The 6,000-nt window shown below is 41.5% G+C and overlaps 1 pseudogene; it reads left to right on the plus strand.

Annotated features, from left to right (window-relative positions):
- The first annotated feature begins 2,498 nt into the window (after nt 1-2,498).
- LOC134484160 (UPF0488 protein C8orf33 homolog) lies at nt 2,499-3,279 on the plus strand (annotated as a pseudogene).
- Nucleotides 3,280-6,000: the final 2,721 nt, after the last annotated feature.

The raw sequence follows: 6,000 nt of genomic DNA on the forward strand, positions 1-6,000 counted from the left end.
AGATGCCCTTCAACAGAGGAATGGATACAGAAAATGTGGTACATCTACACAATGGAATATTACTCAGCTATCAAGAACAACGAGTTTATGAAATTCGTAGGCAAATGGTTGGAACTGGAAAATATCATCCTGAGTGAGCTAACCCAATCACAGAAAGACATACATGGTATGCACTCATTGATAAGTGGCTATTAGCCCAAATGCTTGAATTACCCTAGATCCCTAGAACAAACGAAACTCAAGACGGATGATCAAAATGTGAATGCTTCACTCCTTCTTTAAATGAGGAAAAAGAATACCCTTGGCAGGGAAGGGAGAGGCAAAGATTAAAACAGAGACTTAAGGAACACCCATTTAGAGCCTGCCCCACATGTGGCCCATACATATACAGCCACCCAATTAGACAAGATGGATGAAGCAAAGAAGTGCAGACCGACAGGAGCCGGATGTAGATCGCTCCTGAGAGACACAGCCAGAATACAGCAAATACAGAGGCGAATGCCAGCAGCAAACCACTGAACTGAGAATAGGTCCCCTATTGAAGGAATCAGAGAAAGAACTGGAAGAGCTTGAAGGGGCTCGAGACCCCAAAAGTACAACAATGCCAAGCAACCAGAGCTTCCAGGGACTAAGCCACTACCTAAAGACTATACATGGACTGACCCTGGACTCTGACCCCATAGGTAGCAATGAATATCCTAGTAAGAGCACCAGTGGAAGGGGAAGCCCTGGGTCCTGCTAAGACTGAACCCCCAGTGAACTAGTCTATGGGGGGAGGGCGGCAATGGGGGGAGGGTTGGGAGGGGAACACCCATAAGGAAGGGGAGGGGGGAGGGGGATGTTTGCCCGGATACCGGGAAAGGGAATAACACTCGAAATGTATATAAGAAATACTCAAGTTAATAAAAAAAAAAAAGAAGCAAATAAATAAATATTCGCAGATTGTCACGTCACCCAAGCACAAGGCAAGTCGCAAGGACAACAAAATGAAAATACAGCATAAAACAGTCACATTGATGGGTCAGTCAGAGTTCTGAAGACACAAGGTCAGAAGATTCCCTCCAAATTGTAGTCCCAAAGGAAAGAATATTTATTATAACTTTCAAAAACCATCAGTATCATTTAAGAGGAAACATTGGCCAACCCTAATGACCTGAGTTCAATTTCTGGGACACATATGGTGGAAAGAGAGACCCGACTCAAACACAAAATAAATGAGTAAAACAAAAATATTTTGTTTATCTTTAAAGTTGTTTTTGAGACTTATTTATTTTTCTTTATGTTTATGGGTGTTCAACCTGCATGTTGGTCTGTGCCTCATATGTGTGGTAGGCAGACAGGCCAAGAGACACCATCAGATTCCCTCGGAAGTGGAGTTAGCCAGTTGTCAGCCACCGTGAAGATGCTGGGAATTGAACTTGGATCCTCTTGCTCTTTATCTCTGAGGCCCACATTTTGTAAAGAAAACCATCTGCTTGTCAGAGGTGTGGCAGTTCCTGGAGAACTAAGAGATCATCCCAACTGTTTTGCCATCCTGGTTAAGATTATAGATGCAGCCAGTTGTTAACAATGGGTGTTTAAAAACCTTTAAACAATGACAACATTGCAGAGGTTATTTACAATAAAAGCAAAAAGGAATCAAACCACATCAGGCACTCAGCAGAGCACCAGGGTGCCAGCCTAGACAGTCACCAGGATGCCAGCCTAGACAGTCCGTGTGCTTAAAGTACAGAAGAGACTCAAGGGATTTAACAGGACGTTTACAGACTGTATTTTAATTTTTTAAATTCGAAATAGACTTCTTTCACATAATATATTTTGTTTTTTGGGGGTTTTTTTGTTTTTTGTTTTTTTTTCTGTGACTGGGGACCGACACATAATATATTCTGATTACATTTTCCCCTCCTCAAATTCTCTCCAGATCCCAGGAGTCTCAGATCACATCCTTGTGTATCCAGATCCACGCCCTTTTTTTCCTCTTGTAAAAGGACAAACAGACATCTTTAAAAAGTAGTAAAATAAAATGGAAACATAGGACAAAACAAAAAAGGGCAAGAGAGAGTAAGAGCAAGAGTGAGAGCGAGAGAGCGACAGAGCGACAGAGCGACAGAGAGAGAGAGAGAAAGAGAGAGAGAGAGAAAGAGAGAGAGAAAGAGAGAGAGCCAAAGAATAAAAACAAGAAACACCTGTAGGGTCTTGTATTTTGGTTTTGTTAGATCAAAAGGTGACATAATATGAGAACTTTAAATATGGGTTGGATATTTTTATATTAATAGATAATTTTGTTAGTTTTAACATTTTATTTTTGGCCAGGCATGGTAGCACATACCTTTAATCTTAGCCTTTAGAAGGCAGAGGCAGCCAAATTTCTGAATTTGAGGCGATCCTCGTCAACATAGAAAATTTCAGGCCAGCCTGGACTAAATAGTAAGACAGTGTCTCAAAAAATAAATAAATAAAATAAAAAGAGAACATGTCCCGTAGGGAACACAGTATCGATGAGGCAAAAGAAGAAGAAAACCCCGAACAGGGTCTCTGGGGCAAATGGAAATGAAAAGCCCTTTGAGAAACCTACCCCCAGATGAAGCTCCCCCTGGTGCTGAGGCCCAGGCTGGGCAGCTGGCTCCGGAGTTGGCCTAGTGTGTGGAACAGCTGGAGCTGGCCCTCAGGACGCAGAGACCCACCCCAAAGCACAAAGAGCAGACTGTTGGGCCAATCCGAACGTTGCGCAGTGAAAAAGGCCCCTTGCCCGGGAAGAGAAAGCTGATGCGCTCCTTGTTTGGGGACTACAGGGCTCAGATGGATGCAGAGCGGCGGAGGCTACGGGCTCTAAAGGCTGCTACCCATTGGGCCCAGGTGGGTGAGGCCGCCAGAAAGAAGAGTGGAAGTGTCTGCAGGTCTGGACCTGCAGGAAGAGGTGGAACCACGCCTGTCTTGACCAACTAAGAGTTTCGGTTCAATTTCTTTCAGAGTCTCCTACATGCTGGACTAGTCATCCTCCTCAAGGGTGGGAGGAGGCTTTGTCTTGAGTGCAGGGCCTTTCCAGGAATCCTCTCAGCAGAAGTGGGACTGGTTTGTTCCTCAGGACATGAAGTGGCTGGCTGGTGTGAAGCTATCACGTGGGCACTTTTGAAGGAAATGACCTTCCTGACAGAAGAGAGATGCGGAGTAGCTGCTGGTGATAAGGAACTGTGGAGAAGCTCTGGACACACTGGGCTCACTTTTGAAAGGGCGCCCTGGCCAGTTTTCAGTGCTTTATATATTGTCATATTGCCTTAATAAGTCTTTCTTAAGGAATAAATAAATAAATAAACAAATAAATAAATAAATAAAAGGATAAAAATAATCCTTTGACTACATAAGGCATATTAAAGCAACAATATCGTTACACTAGGGTGGTGTGTTGTACTGAGTTTACATCACTAGAGTCAATGTGATGCAGATTTAAAAAATTAGTGTTTATCATCACACTGTAGATAGAGCTAGCCTTTGGATGAGTATTCAGAAGCCTTCTAACAACAGAACAGCTTCCTCCAGCTCCAACGACCTCCCTTTAAGTCAGCAAAGCATTCATTCATCAATATAATAGGTATTATGAAATATTTTGTGTGAGCAAGATGACATGTTTATATTTGGTTGTGAGCCTAGCCTTTAACGGCTGAGCCATCTCTCCAGCCCAAGATGACATGTTTAATGAAGGCAAATTTGCTACAAATGCTTTTCAGTCTCTCTGCTGCTGAATTCTGTTGCTAGGATACCGGTCTGACGAGTGTGACCCTTCTACTCAAGTCAAACGACTTGGAAAGATAAACTTTGTTAAGAAAAGAGAGAAGGGGCAAAGCCCCCTGGTATTTCTGTGTTAATAAATGTCCCTTGCATGTCAGAATTCTGTCTGAGGTCTCCTTCATTTCCTTCTGTCATAAGAGATAGTCCATGCTTCAATTATAAGGAAAGAGACACAGTCTCCACCTGAATCCAATTATGTGAGGTTGGAAGCCACCTTACTACCACAGAAAACCCATTATGGAAAAGCTAATGGCAGTCTTCAAGAGGCTAATGGAATCCCACAGGCAGCAGTTTCAGGCCTGGACATGTATAAACACTCTATTGAATACAAGATTTTGGTGTTTGTCAGACAGAATTATCCTAAAGTTCACATTACATAAAGACAAAATCCAAGACCACAATATTTCTGTCTACCGCTACTTTAAAAGGTCTTTCAGAAAACAGTCCCTGCTGCCTTACTTAATCCTGTATACAAAAGCATATCTGAATATGTATTTTTTAAATAGTACATTAATTATTCTAATTCCTTAATTATTCTAATTCCTTCTACTTTTCATTTTTAAAATGACAAAACAAAACACTCTTTCTTTGGTTCTTTCCCCCCCCCCCCCCCCCCCCCCCCCCCCCCGGAGCTGGGGACCGAACCCAGGGCCTTGCGCTTCCTAGGCAAGCGCTCTACCACTGAGCTAAATCCCCAACCCCCAAAACACTCTTTCTAAAGGAGATCCTGGTATCTTTTTTTTGATTGTGGAAAGTGTATTTATATTTCTTTGAATCTAGGCATGAAGCGTACTATATGTGTACTTACCACCAAAGGGAAAAGAAAAGGGTTTTTTTTTTTAAGTATTTATTTATGTTATGTATGTGAGCACACTGTTGCTGTCTTCAGACACACCAGAAGAGGGCATCAGATCCCATTACAGATGGTTGTGAGCCACCATGTGGTTGCTGGGTCTTGAACTCAGGACCTCTGGAAGAACAGTCAGTGCTCCTAACCACTGAGCCATCTCTCCAGCCCCTGAAAAAGGTGTTTTTTAAGGCTTTGGTTTCCATACTAACTGGTTACAAACCACCGTTTGCCACTTACGGGCTAATGCTGAATGAGGCCAAAAGTCTCTGGTCCATTGTTCAAACTATTCCTGGTACTGAAGCTTGCCAGAGTAAGTTTCAGCTTTGTGGGAGTGTGGAAGGACCAAGACACTGCATGATATTAGATCCCCAGGCTGACACTCTCACAGAGGCAAGCAACATATTTTTAAAATCAGAGATCAAATGTCACAGTTTTCTGGCCAAGCAGTAATTTATTTTAAGATTTCTGGGCACTTCTCAACACTCTGCGGCTTCCAGTGTTTTCTGCTACCATACTTCTTGTATGGGGTGATTCGCACAGGTAAGCAGCTTACATTATAGCTTATTTTAACTTAGAGAGAATCGTGTACAATTTAAATAGAAATATAAACTTATTTTACGCATATTACTAAGAAAATTGATTATCAAATATTTTAACTTTACTGAGAGTTTTTACTTAATGTCATCCCAAGATGTACAATGAATAAATTGTAATATAAGAGGCAATGAGTCTTTTATACCAAATTATTGATGCCATAGGATATTAACTTTTAAACTAGTGTCAAGTACATCTAGAGTTTCTGAAGAAGGTACCAGCTGGGTGTGGTGGCTCATACCTTTAGTGGCAGCATGCCAGGGAGTGAGGCAGGAGGATTGTTTTGAGCTCCCAGACAACCTCCTTTATAGGGTAATCTTTGTCTCTGAAAACAAAAACCAATAAACAAACAAAAAAGTAACAAAAATATTACTATTCTAGCCTTTGTAGATGTTGCTAAAATTTGTAAACTGCTGTTTTATTTTCCTTATAGCCTTCGCAAAGATGTAGTTGATAAGACCAGCTAAAGGAAAGTTAACATATTTCCTTTAAGACACTTTTGAGGGGCTGGAGAATTGGCTCAGTGGTTAAGAGCACTGACTGCTCTTTCTGAGGTCCTGAGTTCAATTCCCAGCAACCACATGGTGGCTCACAACCATCTGTAATGTGATCTGATGCCCTCTTCTGGTGTGTCTGAAGACAGCTACAGTATACTTATATATAATAAATAAATAAATCTTTAAAGAGAAAGCAAAGGTGACTTCAGACCACACAAATATTCCTATTGTATTAAAAGTTTCTTTGCCTACAAAGTAAATTCTAAATATTAT

This window comes from Rattus norvegicus, chromosome 1 (genome assembly GCF_021556685.1).
Source record: "Rattus norvegicus strain SHRSP/BbbUtx chromosome 1, alternate assembly SHRSP_T2T, whole genome shotgun sequence".
NCBI lineage: Eukaryota > Metazoa > Chordata > Mammalia > Rodentia > Muridae > Rattus > Rattus norvegicus.